The following is an 18810-nucleotide window of genomic DNA, read 5'->3' as shown; positions in this document are numbered from 1 at the left end:
AAGGGAAATTAAAGAGAATATCCTCATGCTTAAATTAAAATAATGGAAAGCAAATTTGCAGACTTTATTCACCTCAAAATACACAGTGGGGCTTGGTGCAGCATTTAAGGCACTAGAAAGTCGATTCCCACCTCCAAGGAACTTGGCTCAACTTCCACAGATCTGCTTCTGAATACACCTAGCTGATAGTAAGACCCTCACACCTTTCTTAAGCAGAGACTTGGTGGCCAGATGCACCAGCACCAAGTAAGAGAATGCAGCTCTACTGAAGGGCTGCATGAATGTGAAGACAACAAAGGATCGAGATCTCTCCATGTGCCTGTCAGAGCTGATACCTCATAAGGCAACAGGAGACCTGAGCCGTTTGGTCCACTTCTGCTTGCCTCCCCTGCAGTCTTGAGCATCCTCCTGGCAGGGCTGTCAGGTCGCATTTGGCAGCATGTCACTGCTGCTGTTCTGCTGCTCCCAGAGTGGCCAGGCCAGCTGCAGCCAAGTCCATGTGTACGCAACATGCCAGCTTGCAGTACCTGCTGAAATTCCTCCCTAGACGAAGAAATGATGCTGCTCACAGAGCTCGAGGGGTCAGTGCATGGGGAACCTCACCCCACAGCTCCCACCTCACAACCTGACACACAACCATACCCCACACCCAGGCCTGCCCTGTATAACCGTGTGTCTGCAGGAAGACACTTTCTATTCAAAAGCCATAAAACCACAACAAATCCAGGTGGGAGCACACCAACTCCTTTTAATTTTTACATATTGCAGTTTCCTAGACTAACCTGACAGAGGAGCCATCATATGTGTCTCTTGGGATTTCTTTCCTGTAAGCATTGAGTTTCAGAGACAAAGAGTCATAGGCAAGATTCTAGTAACCAAATTCCTGGACATGAATCCAAACCAAACTCGCTCTTTAATGGCTTGCTAACACTATTTCAATATATATGCCATGCCACTTTATTCTTGGCGCAGTTCTCTCCTGTTACCATGATGCCCCACACACAATTTGCTCCATACGGCTGCAGAGCTGAAGCTCCAGCATGGCCAGAAGCCTTGGAAGGAAGCCTCCCTCTGAGTCAGGGACTGCAATACTCTTCTGTAATTACTGCAAGGGAGGGGGTGGGAAACAGTGAGTCACTGGAAATGCTAGGGCAGATCAAGACTACCTGTTATTTAAAATGATGTGTTAGATATTATCTCAGTATTTGGAAGAACTGCAATACATTCATTCAGGTATGCTTTTCACCAGCAGCTGCATCTGTACAGGTAAGCTACTCATCCCCATGCTGCATGGATCTTGACATTTCTTCATTTAAAAGGTAGCAATGCTAAAAGAAGGGATGTACAAAAGAACAGGTAAGAATATTTCAGGATGTGGGAATGGATATAAAATGGATACAGCTGTTTCCAGTGTCAGTCTTCTTTTTACAACCAAAAGGGTTATAACCCTGCATCCTTTTAATAAGCAGTAGAAAGATTCAGGTGTATGACTGAGGTTTAGGGATGGGGGCTAATTTTAGATGGCCTAAATCTGGCACTCAGTGTGACAGCAACAGGAGTTTGCCACAGTGAAGAGTAGGCTCCTAAAACACCGCTCTGCCCTACTAGCGATCCGATCCCACAGCATGATGGCTGTGAGGACTCATTATAATATCCCAAGCATTCTTTTCCCTGAACATTTCTTGCAGTTTAAATTCAGTTTTGCTCCTTGTCCCCTCCCTCCACCAGGATGCCAGAGTGGAGCTGAAATTCTCCCTAAAACAAGCACAACACCCTGTGGAAATCCCCAGCAGACAACACCAAGCAAACCTGGTGGACCAGAGAATCCAGCCCACACACAGCCCAGGCTGGCTCATCTCACTGCAGCCTCATTAACCCCAGCAATATTCCACAAATGAAGGGAGCAGGATCAGAGCCACCAAGTCAGCTGCACAGCCTGTCTGCACAGACTCTGGAGCAGGCACCATGGCTACCAGCAGCAGCAGTCTCTCCAAGTTCCCTAAAGGGCCAGCTTGTCCATGACTGGTCCTTCGTATCAGGTTGGCATGCCTGAGAACCTGCTCATCAAAGAGAGAGTGGATGCATGTCCTGCTCCTTTTCACAGAGCAACCCAACCAGCTGGTCTCTACTTCTGTCCACCAGAATTGTGATTTCTGCTACCACCGCCAAGGGAAGCATACAGTGGGAAGATTTAATGGTTACAGAAAAGGGCAGCCCCATCCAATGGCAACTGGGCTTTGAAGAAAAATCAGGCCAGAGGAGGTTTGTTCCTATGATCAGATGGTGGAAATGATGGGGGAGGACACAGGCCCTTCTCCTGCCTTCACTCTCTACTCTTTTTTCCTATTCTTTCCCAACATTTCAAGATGTGCTGTCCTCTCACGAGCTCTCAAATCTTCTCCCCAGCTTTACCACCTTAGCAGAACTGACTTTTCCATACACTATAGAGAAGCTGTGAAGTTCTACCTCAGCTGCTCCAAATTTTTATGGCTTTCACTTTGCTAGGCTTAGTCCCAAAGACTGTCATTAGTTAATTACACATCCATTAGGTGTCTTTACAGTGGATTAAAATTCCTACTGTAATTACAAGTAAGTTGCCAACAGCTTAGGTTGAAAACAAAACACCTAGGACACATATGTTGTGCAGAAGAAGTCACTGAAGAATGAGTGGGGGACAAAGAGGAAAAGACCACTCCATATTTGGTTTTATTAATAAAAGTGACCTGAAATAAAAGTAAATGGAAAGTCTCTGAAAAAAGTGGACCCTTATACAAATAAAATACATTTCTAAGCACCAAGATCTTCCCTTCCATGTGCACAAACACAAATGACCCATCTAGGATAAAATCACTGAAACTGGAATATGGCACATAACTCCTCAAGGAAACTCTCCACTGAACAGTAAAAAAGGCTCCATGAGGTGTTGTGGAATAAGGATAAACACATCTCAGGGATACTAATCTGGAAGAACACATTAAACTAAATTCTGCACCAGTGTAATTTGGTGGAAAAGAAGGTAGCCCCAGTGTGCATAAACACTTATGCGCCATAAAGATTTGAGTGTTTTTTATATACTTCTACCAGCCACGTACATGCACACGCACACACATAGATCATACTCCTTTTACATTACACAGAATTTCCAGGAAATGAGATGTATTTCCTCATATTGCATGCCCCCCCACACCTTATACAGAATAGCTGCTAGGAAAATTCATCTTTCCTGGCTCTAACACTAACATTGTTGATGTCATAGGATAAGACATGACCAGAAAGCCTGAATGAACCCAAGCCAGCTATATGGGATCACTCCTAGGAGAGCATAAACTGCCCAGTCAACCAGGACCACAGTTTGCTGACCTGTCAACATTTCCCTTTCATTCATCTGCCTGCAAACAATTTTGATTTTTCTCTGGGAAGTAACAAAGCTCTGTGCCTCACATAGCACATAATGTCTTAACACTATGCCTAAACTAGGAAACATTAGAGCTTGCTCAAGACAGAAAGAGAAAGAGCTCAGGGAAGTGGGAAGGGTAAGTACAAGGAGAAACTAATATGAAAGCAGCGGAAATTTTGAGAGAAAAAAAAACACAACAGAAGGAGTGAAGAACTTGCTTGCCTTTGGGGCCCACTGACACACTAGTGTGTGGTATGTGGCTTTGAAAATGGCTTCCTAACAACAAATATGCCTACTTCTACACAGGTACCCTTTGCAAATCTTGGTATTAGCTCCTGAAGTGGAAACGATTAACTCCCTGAAGTGGGAGTGAGAGAGTAGCCGGGTGGATGTCTGGCAGCCAGCCAGGTCAAGCCACCACAGCTCCATGAAGATGTTAAAAATTGATACAGTCTAGGGCTGAAACTTTCCCTGTGAGCATGCATTGTAGGGTAACATCCCTATTACAATCACATAAAGGCTCACTTGAGTCTGCCCAGATCCCTCAAACCAAGGTTGCCAGGCTCAAAGAACAAAAGTTACCCTGTATATGTGATAAAGCAAACAAGCCAGGCAGTCTCCAGAGCTGCAACATCAGAAAGACATTGTCTGTGTGCCCGCAATCAAGTCACTGTACTTAGCTGAAAAAATGTGTCTGAATGTGACTTTCACCACTTAGAAACATCACATAAAATCATGAAAGCCTTCTGCACTGAAGCTGGAGAATGAATGGATTATATTCAGTATCATAAGTCATCCTTTCATTTTTCACATGCTGCATCCAGAGCAACAAAAGAGTTCTTGGAGAAGCTACTTTAAGCCTTGTGTTTACAAACAACTGTGATGAAGTTAGTAGAGCTGTATACTTTTAGCCGAAATCAGAGTTTAAAGGAAGTCAAGAAATGTACAAACATTGCTCTAGTAAACATGAATGGAATTAAAAAGGTCCTTTATATGTCTTTCCCTGTGGGTAGGCACATACCTGGGACAGGGTGAGCCCACAGGGTTCCAGTATCCAGTACCTCCCTGGCTTGCCATAAACCAGCACCCCAGCACAGATTTCCACACACATGGTGGGATCATAAAGAGACTGGGGTAGGTTTAAGATCACATGTGAATCTAACACATAACACAGCACTTCGACATTTTACAAAAACCCTTTTAGTATCAAACCAAACTCACAACATCTGTGCTAAGTTCCTCAGGTATTCACTGACCTTTCTTGAAGAAACATTTGCAAGCACTGTAATTGTTTCTCATGCCCTAGAATTTTTTCAAGTACTCCATCCATTGCAAAATTACTTCAGTGCTATAAAAAAAACCCTGTTTTGACATTGCTTAGCTCAGGATTTTGTTGTTTCCTGTATCTGAGGTTCCCCCAGTGAAAAAAAAAAAAAAAAAAAGAGAAAAAGACAACTACCTGGAAAATGCAAGTGTTCAAAATCAACACTAAAAATCAGGCCCTTTGAGAAAGAGAGCAATTATTGAACGATTAAAAACAAAAGCACACAGTGGTATTAAGGTAGTGGGGTCAGAGCATAAGAGGTAAGCTGAGCTATGAAATAAGGGCACATGAAGACAGCTGTCAGGAACCCACACTTCCATCAACTTCATCAAAACCCTATCATTATCAGTTTTGATTATAAGCCTTTAGCTGTCCCAACTCTCTCAAGACAACGTGCTTTAAAATTAACTTATTTTTGAAATGCAACATCTCTGCACAAAGAATTAGTCTGAATCAAGCACACTAGTACTTCTGTGGTCTGACCACTAAACCACAGTGCATTAATTTCTCCTTCTGCTATGCACTGCCTGCACAGAGCTACCTATCTAGTCCACACAGTGTTACTTATCAAGCAGTAAGGCTGAAAAACACAGGATTAAAGCCCCAGTTCAGGAAAGGCTTCATCTTCAAGGACATTTAATCATATATTTAAGTGCTCCTTCATATCAAAGCCTGAATATTTTGCTTTAATGCAATGAGACTATTAACAAGTTAAACAAGTACTTACACTTTCTGAAATGGTGGTTTCAAAAAGAAGCAACCAGATCTGCGAATAGAAGGTCTGATTTTAAATATATTCAGAATTACTGTGTTACATCTGTGCCTTAATACAGCAAGCACTCGATTACATGCACAGAAAACAAAAACCCATTTCTGGATTACCATAATATGCTACCAAGCCAAAGTATTAGAGAGAATAAAAGCATTTCAATATTTGTTCTCTTTGAGCAGAGATTAAGAAAAGTCAGATGTATAATATTTCATGAAGCTTTCTGTAGTGTAAGATGTTTATTTTACGGAAACTTGTTTAAAGAACAAGCAGCCTAAGTAAATGTGCTGCCTGGTACATGGGAACACACCAAAGGCAATTTCTCTCACTTGTTTTCATTGGAACAGCTGGGGGAAAAAAAAAAAAGAAAAAAAAAGAGCCCTTAAGCTGCTGTTCAAGAAGCACTGGCTCTATGGAGCATTTCCCTGTCATGCTAGCAACCAAAAAAAAAAATCAAATACTTTGAAAGGAATGTAGTGAGTGGGAAGCCTCTTGCAGGAGGAAAAAAAAAAGTAAGGGAAAGACTGCAGTAATTACAAATATCATCCAGCTTCCTGCCAGGCATTTTTATACCAGCACTATGGGATGCATAAACCACACATTGAACAGTTTTCCAAATCTCACACATCCCTAAGAATTTCAATACATTCTAATAAAACAAAATGTCATTAGGGTATATGTAAATCAACCTCCACAAGTCTTTGAGAGCACACTTGTTGGGTAGCATTTCTACTGTACTGTAATACTGTGAGGTATGAATAACTGAAGTTTTACAACACCTGTAACTTCTAGCAATGAATTTTAGAACACACAGTAACTTCTAGCAACCTGATACCAGTATGTCCTTGGGGAAGTTTTCTATGTAAGAAGACCATGGATAGTAACTGAATACAGCAAACCACTACTATTTTTTTTACTCCCCCCACCCACCCACCCAAATAGATGTGACTTTTTGTAATTGGGAGATCCTTTAAGCAAGGAGGAAAAAAGTGGTCTTTTTCCCCTTCCATTCCTAAAACCTGCAGCCTCCAAGACAAGGCAGTCTAAGAGCTAATGGAAATAAATGCTGCTACTCCTTGACTGAAAAGCAGTTAGGAAAAGCATTTCTGATCATTTAAAGATAAAAACATAAAGACTGAAAAAGAAATAATGTAGCCTGTTACCTAACCAAAACACACAATAGCAATATTGAATCCATAAGGACAGGTGTAAGCCCTTTTTCATGGAATAAGGTCAGACCATTGTACTGTAGAAGCCACCACTTTGACTTAGTTCTGCTGAACCATGCTGGAACTAGGACATATCAAAGTTCAGGACACAGCTCTGTCAACACTGGCAGGCCGCAAAGCCATAGCTCCCTGCACCACAGCTACCAGATGTGAGTCCTGGGCAGGCCTGTGGGCATCACGTTTGGGATGATACAGATGAATCAAACTTACTATGCCTAAGCAGCGTGATGGTGGTGGTGACAGGCAGCAGGCTATCATGATACTTCTGGTCTGGCATGCAGCCAAGAGACAGGACTCCCCTGAAATTTTATTCTCACCCTGGCAGTCACAGAGCTAAAGAAAGTTAGTTTATCAGCACAAACAGTTGTGAAACAGGTAATGTGCAGCCAGAAAACAGAACTCGTGTATTTTGGCATCAAACGTTTCCAAGTATTTCCAAAACACACTGAAAGAACAAAATTATACCAAGTGGAATTCCAAGTATTGGTTAGCAGGCCTAAGAGTAGACTAAAGCTACTCTTTACAAGTAGCATCCCCTACTCTTAATGACACTATGCAACATCTGCCACTGCTAAACTACAAGGAATTTCCACCCAAACTTGTTTGGTGCACTTTACTTTTAACTTCCTGTTGGCAAGAGGTAATATACCACTATTAAAGAAAAACACTTTTCATGACATTAATGACAAAAGCAAATGATATGTCTTCCTTTCTGACCACATGAAGGCTTTTGGTAACTGTATCATTTATTCAGTAAAAAAGTAGTTGAGATTTTAGGATGTCAAATGGGTGGACAACTTTGCTCAGCTGAAACAGGAATAGGAAGTCAGATGTAACAACTTGCCTTTGACACAAAAAAGGTTTATTTTTGTTACTCGGATAACAAAACCTTGGGATGCATTAACTCCTTAAGCTGGAATGTTTACAATTTAGATAGGGCATGTTCAGAAGATATTTGTGACATTGGCTTGGTCTAACATCAAGGATTTTCAGAAGATATTTGTAAACATGCATTGTTAAAGTGAAAGTGAGGGAATATTATTTGACAGTGGTATAAACCTAGCATGCACTCTTTTGAGAAGAAACTAACCAGGCTGTCAGGCTCCTCTGGATGGAGATGACTCCTTTTTCAGAGCAGCCTATGCTATATTTGGAGCAAGTCCTGACTGCAAGGCAAGCAGGTCAAGGCAAGTGGAGACGTGACACAAAGCCAGGCCTCAAAAGTGACAGCAAGAAACTTCCTAGGGCCAAAGGAAGCGTGCTGAGTTTGCGAGAAGCTGAAGAAAGACCCAGCTGACAGCAAGAATGAATTCTCCATAGATTCCAGCAAAAACATCATATACTTAAAAAAAAGTATGGAACACCATCTTTTGACAAAAACTACACATCTTTAGGTGTTTGTTTTCAGAAGGGACAATCTCAGAAATGTTTTTTTCAGTGTTTGCAGTAAGATGATAACTTTAATATCTCTGCCACTTGATTTTGTCAGGGCAAAAAAATAGCAAATTTGAACAATTACAGTTTACAGTCTTTGCTCACTACAAGCACAGAAAAGCACCTTCACAGAACTTTAGATTTAGATCAACAGAAATCCAAGAGTAAGTTGATTTTCGTTTTATAACAGTTTCTGTGTGACTGCTCAGGGAATAAAAATAAAATGCATAATGTTTTAGGCTGCCTCTATCTAATCTTACTCTCAAATACACTGGCCATTATTACAGAAGAAAGACACTCTTCAAGGTAGCTAAGATATAAAACGTAAAACATTGAAAACTGTCAGAACAAGAGGACACAGTCTCAAGCTGCGCCAGGGCAAGTTTAGGCTCGAGATGAGGAGAAAGTTCTTCACAGAAAAAGTAATTGACCAGTGGAATGGGCTGCCCAGGGAGGTGGTAAAGTCACCGTCTCTGAAAGTGTTCAAAAAAAGACTGGATGTGGCACTTGGAGCTATGGTTTTGTTGTCAGGTGGTGCTGGGTAATAGGCTGGACTTGATCTCTGAGGTCTTTTCCAGCCTGGTTGAATCTGTGATTCTGTCCTTGATCCAAATATGTCTCAACGACTTAGCTGGGGGACACACACTTGCCCAGTGGCAACATTCCAGTCTTAGCTACAATGACATTCAGTGACTCAAAGACTGAGAGTCAAATCTGAAGATTAGATTGTGGCGAAGTCACCACCACTCACATAAGCATTTTCCATTAAGAAAGCAACATAAATAGCTACTAACTATACTGGAGTTTGACAAGAAACAATAGACTTATTAGAAGCAATAGGTTTGGACCCAGACATGAGCAGGTTGTTTTGAAACTAAACATACACATTTACATAAATTAATATTTTTGCCAGAGTATGATCTATATAAGACTAATAGGACATTTTCTTAAACTTGAGTCAAAAAGCACTGCAGCAGGTCAGATGATGATGCCGTATATCATGTGACATAATATTGTCTCATTGCTGCCGTGCCCTCTCCCATCCACCTTCTGCCTCTGTATTTCAGGTTCTAAACTGTACACTGTCAAGTACAGATAATACAGTTTCATACAGTTTCTCGGGAACTCTATGCAACTGCTTAGAAATCCAGATGGTACTACAACACATATAATAAAGCATAAGTGTACATGCAGTTAGTTTTGCATTCGTCATTCCCCCATTTCAATTCCAAATTTCAGCCTTCATTACAGAAATAATTTTAAAGGAGAACAGCAGCCTGTAAATGTACAAGATTGCAACCTTGACAGCCCTACTATGTTTTAAGATCTGGCTAGTCTCTACATGATCTTAGCCATGAAGTCAAAGTACTGCCAATGGGAGTGCTTCGTATGGCTCCACTAGACCTGCTTATGTGTGCTAAGATAAGCAGCTTGGAGAAGTTGAAAGAAGTTACCCCACCTCCGAAATACTCAGGAAAATGAGTATTGAGAACACAGCACTGAAGGAATTCATAGACTTACTATACTCTATGGTGATGATTTTACAGAAATCTTTCTGAAAACATCTTTCTGCTAACTGGTCCTTTAATTATGACCATAACACCTAATGTCCCTCAAATAGGCATTTTATCCTCATTATTAAAGAATCAGAGGAAGTTTCTACAGCAAGAATTCTTTACTTCTTCTCTACTCCTCTTCCCTGTTATAAGGGGAGGAGTAGAGAAACTGCATGTTTTCTTCATTTGTTGGCCTCTCCTCTCAAAATGTGCAAAGCTAGGTCAACAGAGGTGTTGAAACTGGTGAAGCCATGCACACTGCTTGTATATTTGCAATTAAAATTTTGACCAATCCAAACCCCACATATCCTTAAATTAGTATTGAATAAATTATATATACATATATGTGGCTTTTACCCCACTCCAGAAAAAGGCCATGCTGGCTTTTCCCACAAATCCTCCCCAGAGAGAAGAGTCCCCACCACTGAATCCCACATGGAAACTTTGAGGAGGTTAAGAGGGTGAAAGATTGCATCGTCTCTATTGTGCAAAACTTCAGCAAACAGGTTATTGCTGGACCTGTAGATGTTATCTTAGCCCTGTAATGGGGAAACTCCATTGGAAAGGTTTCCAGGACCAGTGGTTTTCACTCCTGTGAAAAAGCTTCAAGGAGTGCAGTGGTAAATAGACCACAGGATCAGTTATTTTGCCTCAATGATTGCATCTTTCTAACCTTTTTATTTTGAAGGAGAGAAGACCAGCTTGTTTTCCTTCATCAGGTCTCCACCTCCACCCATCAGAATGCTCCCAAAATTAAGCACACGCAGAGCACATGAACTTTTCCATCTTCTGCTCAGAAATAACCACTGCCAACCTGCATAACATGGCTTCTAATCCTGGAATTTTCTTTGCATGCAAGTGATTAGCCTAAATACTACTGTCATGAAACGTGTTTTTCCTTAAACCTCCATAGGGGTTTAAAGCACATGATTTTGAATTATTTGCAGCTATATATATGTGAGCAAAGAATTTGCCTCTAAGCTAAAGCAGCATATAGTACATAAAAGCCTAAGTAGAGGCAGCCTTGAAGGACCTGTTTCAGTCCCTGAACACAGAGCTACAGCTATTCTGTTAGAGTGGGTCTTCCTTTTTGCAAATATATAGAGCATATAAATGTTTTCAGTTCGGCACACTTACTCTCTGTCAGTCTGAAGATACAATGACTTGCATAACCAAACAAGAATATCAAAGCTTCTGTCAGGCACCCATAGAGTGGCCACTCTTTCAGTAATGACTCATATATTTCCCTCCACTCCTTGTTACTACAGCAGAGTGAAAAGCAAAAAAGCGTGCAACAAACTCAGTTACTGAAAATCTCGATTAAAAGGGAGTTGTGTGATCATGACAGTAAAATGGTATTTTGTTTCTTCTGGTAAATAGTAATTTTGTACTCTGCTTGTCTCCTCATCAGCATCTCTTGTCTCTCCTTCAGACAAAAGCAAGTCCCCACGATGGTTGTGTCCACAGCAAGCTCTAGCACACAGGAAGAAACCCCATACAGGGGATGTGTTCTAGTGTGCAAGAACACCTCACACACACACAAGATAGACTTTTCCACAGTAATATGCTGGCTATAGTTTTCAGGAATGTCATGTCTTGACTTAACCATCTTCATCGTAACACCTACAGAGCAACACCAAACACACATTATCAAGTCCGAATTCTGGAGCCATACAGTAGTCCCACTCACACTCACCTAAGTGTCCTTATTTATAGCCTGTACAGAAATTTCCATTAGGTTTTCTATAAACATAACTTATACAAAGAGTTCCTTGAATACAGTACAGCTGAGATCTGCCCCACTTTAGGGAGGTTAACTGTTCTGTAGCAGGAGCTAGACTCACACGACCCAAATTGCTATGCCTGCTGCCAGACTGGCTGACCTTACGACTCCAGAGATACGGACTCGCTTAGAAGCATGAGGCACAAGGATGGTTGTAGGTCCCAGAGAAGAGTAGCTCAGACTCTGTCAAGTTCAAAATTGCACTCGCAAGAACCAAGGACATTTCAAAGAACCATGTAAGCTGATGGCATTTCTGTCTACAGATTATGGATTTTCCCTTGGGGGGCTAAGCAGATTCCCCAAGAAATACCATAAGAAAACACCCAGGTACTGGGAAACCCACAATATTTTTGCTTTCTTAAAATAGAATAAGAGGAAACAGAAATGGGGAACAGTTACATCATTGTGTACATACAAAGAGATCTAGAAATTGCAACAACAAAATGTGGTTTCTATAGCTACTTTTTTTTTTTTTTTAAGTGTTTGCAGTGCAGTTAACCTAGTCATGCTCTCAAACCTAGAAACTTCCACTCCGCACCTTAGCTTCTCCCTGGAAGACTAGGACTTGGCAGTCCTACTTCAGCAGGAAGTAAAAGATGAGGTCCTTTGTAATTTGAGATTTTTTTTTTAATGAGTGTTTTAGTATTTGCTAGCAATGATCTACTTTATGAATGCAATGCCCACTCAGTTTCCACTGAGCTGAAACCATTTACAAGAGACACAGATTACTGAACACTATTTTCTTACTGATCAGCACAAAAGTTATTTGGCACAAGCATCTCTGTAAATATTTGTCCAAGACTGGGTAAATTTGCAGTGTATGATGGCCCTCAGACCTGTACTTCCCTCTGTCAAGTGAGAAGGCTCATAATCTAGCATGAAAGCTCAGCTGTGCTTCAGAAACAGAAAATGCTAAAGGCCGAGCTTAGTATCACTGTTATCTCTCCCTCTGGATCTGTTTGGGTTTGGCTTGTTCCATGTTCTTCACTAACAAAAAGATTAAATTTGAGATTCAGTGAATATAAGGTTATGCCTGGCTGTTGGGTAATGAAGAGCATTTCTGAAGTACATTGTACCAGGCTGAGCTTCGGCATGGGGAAAACAAGAGAACAGAAGGGAACTGGACCCATCTCTCAATGAGCACCCAGAGGACACAGCAGCCTGCCACAGTATTTTGTTCATGTGTGCTTGTGACATCATGGGTTCAGAGCTGTAATTATGATCTCAGATGTCACAGCACTACTAACCCAGGAAATATTTATGGATCTGACATGTGCAATCTATAGGCACCGTGTAGTTTCAGACACCCTCAAGAAAACTCCCCACAGAAGAAGAGGGATAGCATGTCTGTAGAAGTGCTCTGAGCTACACATCAAAGTAATACACTCCACTGGGTCTCACCACTAAAAATGGTGACACTGAAAGGTCTGGACGGGGTGGACTTGCACAGGCACAGGGCTCAGACTTGTACACAGATACTATCAGAGGCATACTAATGAACTGGGAACATGGCACTGCTTGTTTTCCTGTAAAGTGACTTGCTGCTTCTCACAGATGCATTTTAAACTCTAGATGATAACAAAGACAAGTACATACATTCCTCCTCTAGCAGAAAGGAAAGGTCAGATAACCACTTCCATGCTTTTGATTCATTTCTACAAAGCTTATGAAGCATTTAGAGAATCTAGTGTAAATCAAGGATCTAGCTAGAAAGAAACAGCTCCTCAGTGTCTGCTCTTCATATTATTAACTTTTGCTCCAAAGTATACCACCACACAGAATCACCAAAACATCACAACCTGTGGGAAAGAAGACAGTGGCTAGCACCAAGGAACACACAGAATATAGTTCATCATGTGGAACAGAAACTAGACATGGTTGTCAAATGCTATTCCTCCATAAAGTGTAGGAAGTTTTCATGTTGTTGTATGAACAGCTAGTACTTTGTGTTATAGACCCTATTGGACAGTAAAATGCATGGGAGAAAAAAAGAGTTCAATTCTCACCACACTGGCTTGGCTCTGGAACAGCTCATTTATTTTGAAGGAATAGCTCCCACTTTACCACAGCTTTAGACCTCTGCAAACACATTCCTCTCATCCCATAATCTAAAGCATTACTTTTGGGGAGCATAACTGCAGCCATCCTCTTATCAATGTGCTGCAGTTAGATTCACTGAGGGAAGGGTTTCAGCCACTTTCATGCTATGACAACAGCCCTTACCCTCACTCACAAGTCAGGCATAGACAAATCCTACACAGGACAAGAAGCAGGTCAGTGTATTTGTTTCAGAAAATATTTAAGGACATGATTTTGAAACTTCTGTTTCCAGAAATACTGGTATCCTAAACCCAGTGCTTGCCCTTAACCAAGACCATTTGCCCTTCAGGCTGAGGGTTAGCCAAACATATCATGTTGCTGTGCCTGCTCACAGTCAGTTGGAAACGTGAATGGGGGTATTTCAGTCATGGCCTGTATCTCTGCTAAAATTTACTTCTTAAAAGCATTCAATGTCTATTTACCAAGAAGAAGGGAAGTCACCCTGCAACACTTCCTTAACTACAGTCATCCTAAATATTTTACTACTTACAGTGCTCTCTGAAGGTGTTTGATATACACATACAGTTAGGAAGCAGAGTGCCTTTGCACTACAGAAAATATGGAACTTTATGATAAGCCAGATTGAAGTAATTTCATTAACAAAGCAGCTTTGTATTGATAAAGCCTTATGCTGAGAAAGCAGTGCAAACATACCAGTAAATATAGTTTTCCGTTCTTACTGTAAGAAAATTTAAAAATTCAAACTAGAAAACAAATGTATTGTATATTTAGTACGTGCTTACATAAACCACATAACCCTAAACCTTGAACAGATTAGAAGTATTACATTAACACCTGTAACACAGATCAGCATATTTTTTCCTTTCCAATACCAGCTGTATGAGGCTGTGGCAGAAGAAATGCCTTTAAACCAGGAGGGAATCTCTGCATTTTAAACTTGGGCTCTCTCCAGCCTAATTGAAATGAACAGAGTTCTTGCATTTAAACTATAACAGATATATAACTGACTGTATGCCATTTTAGAAACTTCTTTCCATACAGTTATGTTCCAATACTGCAGCATTTTCAAACACTTTACATGGATATTTCTTTAAAAGTTACATTTACTAAAGTAATTTCATCCTTTTGGTGAAATACTTGATGCCTGTTTAATCTTCTGTGCCTTTAATAGTCAAGACTCCAATATTTCTTTTTGCCTCAGTCCTAAGCACCACACAGTTTGATTTTAGCCAAACTACAAATAATATTTACTTCAGCTCTTCAATCATTCTATTTCTTATTTTTTTATCTTTTTTTTAACTAAGCCTATTTTATTTTCTCCTATTAGAAGCAAATGCTGGGTTTCTCTTGTTTTCAGGGTATCTTTTGCTTTTAAGGGGAAAAAAAACAGACAGAAAGCTGTTCTAACATACCTTGAAAGGAGAGTAGCATTCACTGCCAGCTGTGTGACTTTTCAGTAGCTGCACTCAGATTCCTGGATTCCAGCGTTCCCAAGAACCACGATGTCACAAACCCCTGAAGCTTACAACCAGGAGCCGAGGCAAATTGCTCTCACACGCCCTTCCTCCTCCCTGGGTATCTGACAGCTGTACACTTTTTAGGACTGCAGCAGGACTTGTCTCCGAGCCCCTCTGCCACTCTGATAAATCATTCCCTCCCTGCTATTAAGAGCATGCTGCCATTGTATCTTAAAAGCACGTCACAGCTTGTATGCAGTAGCTGTGGGAAAGCTGCATTTATTTATACAGGAAGCTTGAGTACAGCACTTCCTACTTCCCATCCGAGTCTCAATTCAACTGCAGGTGATTACTTAAACCCTGTCAGCTTCCAGCCAAAGCATACCCTGCATTCTTATTTGGCTATCTGTGTTGCTTGCAATCATAAATCTCATCTGAGCCCTGACAAGATAAAACCGAAAGAGGCAAGGCACTAAATATGACACTCACAAGCACCCTCCCAATTGCCTTTTAACCTGTGTTAGGATAGCAGTTTGCATAGCAGCTGCTCTGCCAGCAGATGATATCTGAAACATTGCTGGCTTCTGCTTAGCTGTGAAAAATGTCATCTAAAAGAAAAGTGATTTCTTTGTATTGCAGGGGAAAGGAGCAAAAACTCCAAACTCACAAGTAAATATCAGTGTAATCTCAAATCTGACTGCTTAATAATGATGGTGCTCTGCTTATTCTGCCAATACTAAAATTTTGGCTCTTTAAGCTGGGCTTGCACACAATAGGGACTGGAAATTCTGCAGTTCTGTACTCCAAACCTACAGGTGTGAATCATACCAGTCATGTAGTAGGAGAAGGTGTTATTGTACCACATGACACCGACCCCTCATGCACCTTTCATGCTGTAGGAAATGTACCACACCCACAGATAACAAGTACAGACACATCTGAGTGCAGGGGGTGCATAAAAACAGAGGAAGAAACAAGTATAGATGCTAATCTATAATTTTCTCTTGACGATGAAGTAAATTTACTCTGTACTTCATGTGATTATTGCTGGCATTTTGCCTTCAGTAATTTTCTGTGAAGACTGATGCATAGGCATTTCTTCCAGTGTGTACAGAAGCTCACAGCTGAGCCTTTAGTTATTTTTCAGACAATTACACTGCATCAGATTAATTCATGGAAAGGCATAAATCTTGTGCAATTTTACTTCAGCCTCCTTGCACCTATACATTACAGATTTGCTTGAATTACAACATACTCCTTCCTCCTGCATATAACTACAAATTTCATGTATCTATTTGACATTATATAAGTTTCTATCTGGAAAGAGAAGGAATAATCACCAGAAAAAAATACAGCCGTTCCAATATGTGGAATCATGTTGATCCCTACAATATTAATCGGTAGGATTACAATAGGATTAGGCAACCATGTCACAGACATTGTCACTTGAGTTAGTGGAGCATTTCCCACCAGCACCAGACTTTTCTCCTCAGCGGTGACCAACCCAAGACAGTGCTCAAGAAACACCTGGAGCTTAGAGATATTTTTTTGGCTGCAAAGAAGTAGTGAAAATGTGGAAATCTGTTTCAAATTTCACAATTAGAAAAGGAGTCTCCTTCAGTGGTGAGATTTTTATCCTCCATGTTCCGCTCCAGTATGACATAGCTTAAGCTTCTATCGCTGTCTTTTCCCTATCTCCCCTCTCTTCTCCCTCCTTCTGATCCAGGTCCTACATTTTCTTCTGCAGCTGCTACCTTTGCTGTTCTGCCTCCATCACACAGGTAACTGTGAGGCCACAGATGAAGCACAGCAAGAAGTCATCCTCCTCTCAGCTCTTGTGCTCAAGACCAGCAAAAGGACGTTTATCTCAAGGAAGAGAGTGATGAGGGAAGATGAAGGAAATTAATTCACTCATGCAGGGAAAATGGCCAGTTAGTAGGTCCAGAAGTAGAGCAGAGCAGATGTCAGTAGCAAAGTGGCAAAAGTAGCATCTGGTTTGATACGTACTCCTTGACGGCACACTAAAACAAAAACAGTCTTCACTGCAGTAGCTTCCACCAGTCAAAAGAAACAACTGCAAAAAACCCTAATCATCTTTCCTTCAGATAAATGATGAGGCCAGCTTGTATCTAGGGGCCTGTTCTTGAGAACTATATTAGTCTATTAAAATGCAGATAAATTCTGGCAACTTCAGCTGCAAATATCACATGATATTTGTATCCATTTCCCAACTATGTATCTCTATGCAAGAAAGTTACAAACATGCAAAGCTGATTACAGTAAAATTAATTTTCCCTTAGACATCATAAAACTGGTGAGACACATCATGAATGTTTCTCAAGACAGTACTCCACTTCTAGATTATTGTAATGGGTTAAAACCAAACCAGTAGGTTAACCTGTCTGCTTCCCCCAACACAGAAGTGTGGGAGAAACGATACACAAAAAAAATCCATGTTGAGACAAAAAACCCAGTGAGATAAGATAAGATTTCACTGAGCAAATCAGATAATCGTAATAAAAATGCACAATCATCTTAGCCTTTTTGCAGATAAAAGTATAGCAGAAAGAAGCAGCAAGCACAAGCAAGTGAGCTACACCCCCACCCCTACTGGTCCCACTGCCATCTCAGCAGAAGAGAGCCAACACCCAGAACTCAGAACTCAAAACCAGGAACAGGACACCTCCCATGTTAAAACTTGAACTTCAAACCCCATTATACTTTGCTCCAGCCAGCAGTTTCATTTTGAAGCTCCACGAGGCAGGATGGCATGAATAGCAGCAGACTAAAACTCAGCCTTGGACAAGTATCAAACCCACAACTGTGGTGTCCAGATCTACATGCAGGACAATCACTTACTGATGCTCTGCAGACAGCTGGCTTTTCCCCTGCTTCTGTCTTCACTTCTGTGCTTACGGAGGATCTCTGCAGCAAAGATGAGCTGAAGGTGACGTGGCTCTGTGCAAGACCTCAGGCTATAAGGACTTGAGATAATCAATACTAATGATTCTTTCCATTGCCATCACCAAAAGGTGTGAGCTGGACTGTTAAGAGATCTTCTGTCAAAATTATTTCTCTTCAAGCTATATACCTCGAGCCCAGGTACTTCATAGTTTCACAGATACACATCTTCTTGGCAAGCTAATTTAGTGAAGTGTTATGAGTCATGCTAAAATTGCTACCCAGCTCAAATCTTTGAATCTCTGAAGCCAGACTGATTTCCTTTCTGAGCCAAGAAATAAATAAAAAATACAAGTTCAGAATGCCACAAAATGCCAGTCAAAGCACAAGCCAAACCCTCCCCATTCACTTTCTTCTCTGCTAACTGTGATACAAAGCACAAACCTGAGAGGGTCTAATTATTTTTTTGGGCCCTCTTAACTGATGCTTTTATAACTCCAGGGCTGGGGGAATGACTGAGACAACATGCCAAAATGTAACATCACCACGAATTTGTAGTTGAGTTACTACTATCCAAAATAAGAAGAGAGGTTGGCATAGTTAATTACTAACGTTGCTGTGTCATCCTTGCTGCTACTTGAAATACTTACAAAATGACTGAGCCACTTTGGCATTAACTAAAATTACTAATTAATTTAGACATAGGAAGGTAAAAAATTAATAGCACTGAGAAGATCTCTCACATTCCACAAAGAGAATACTATTAACAGCAAGTTAAAACACTGAGTTAGTGTATAACTAACAGTTTTTCATTATAACTATATTGGGTTCAGGCTGAGCTGGAGTCAATTCTCCTCAAAGCATCTTTCCAGTGCCATGTTTTGCAGTGCTGAAGCTGG

This window comes from Indicator indicator, chromosome 6, assembly GCF_027791375.1.
Source record: "Indicator indicator isolate 239-I01 chromosome 6, UM_Iind_1.1, whole genome shotgun sequence".
Classification (NCBI taxonomy): Eukaryota; Metazoa; Chordata; class Aves; order Piciformes; family Indicatoridae; genus Indicator; species Indicator indicator.
The sequence above is the reverse complement of the archived record's forward strand: the minus strand, read 5'-3'. Positions refer to the sequence as shown.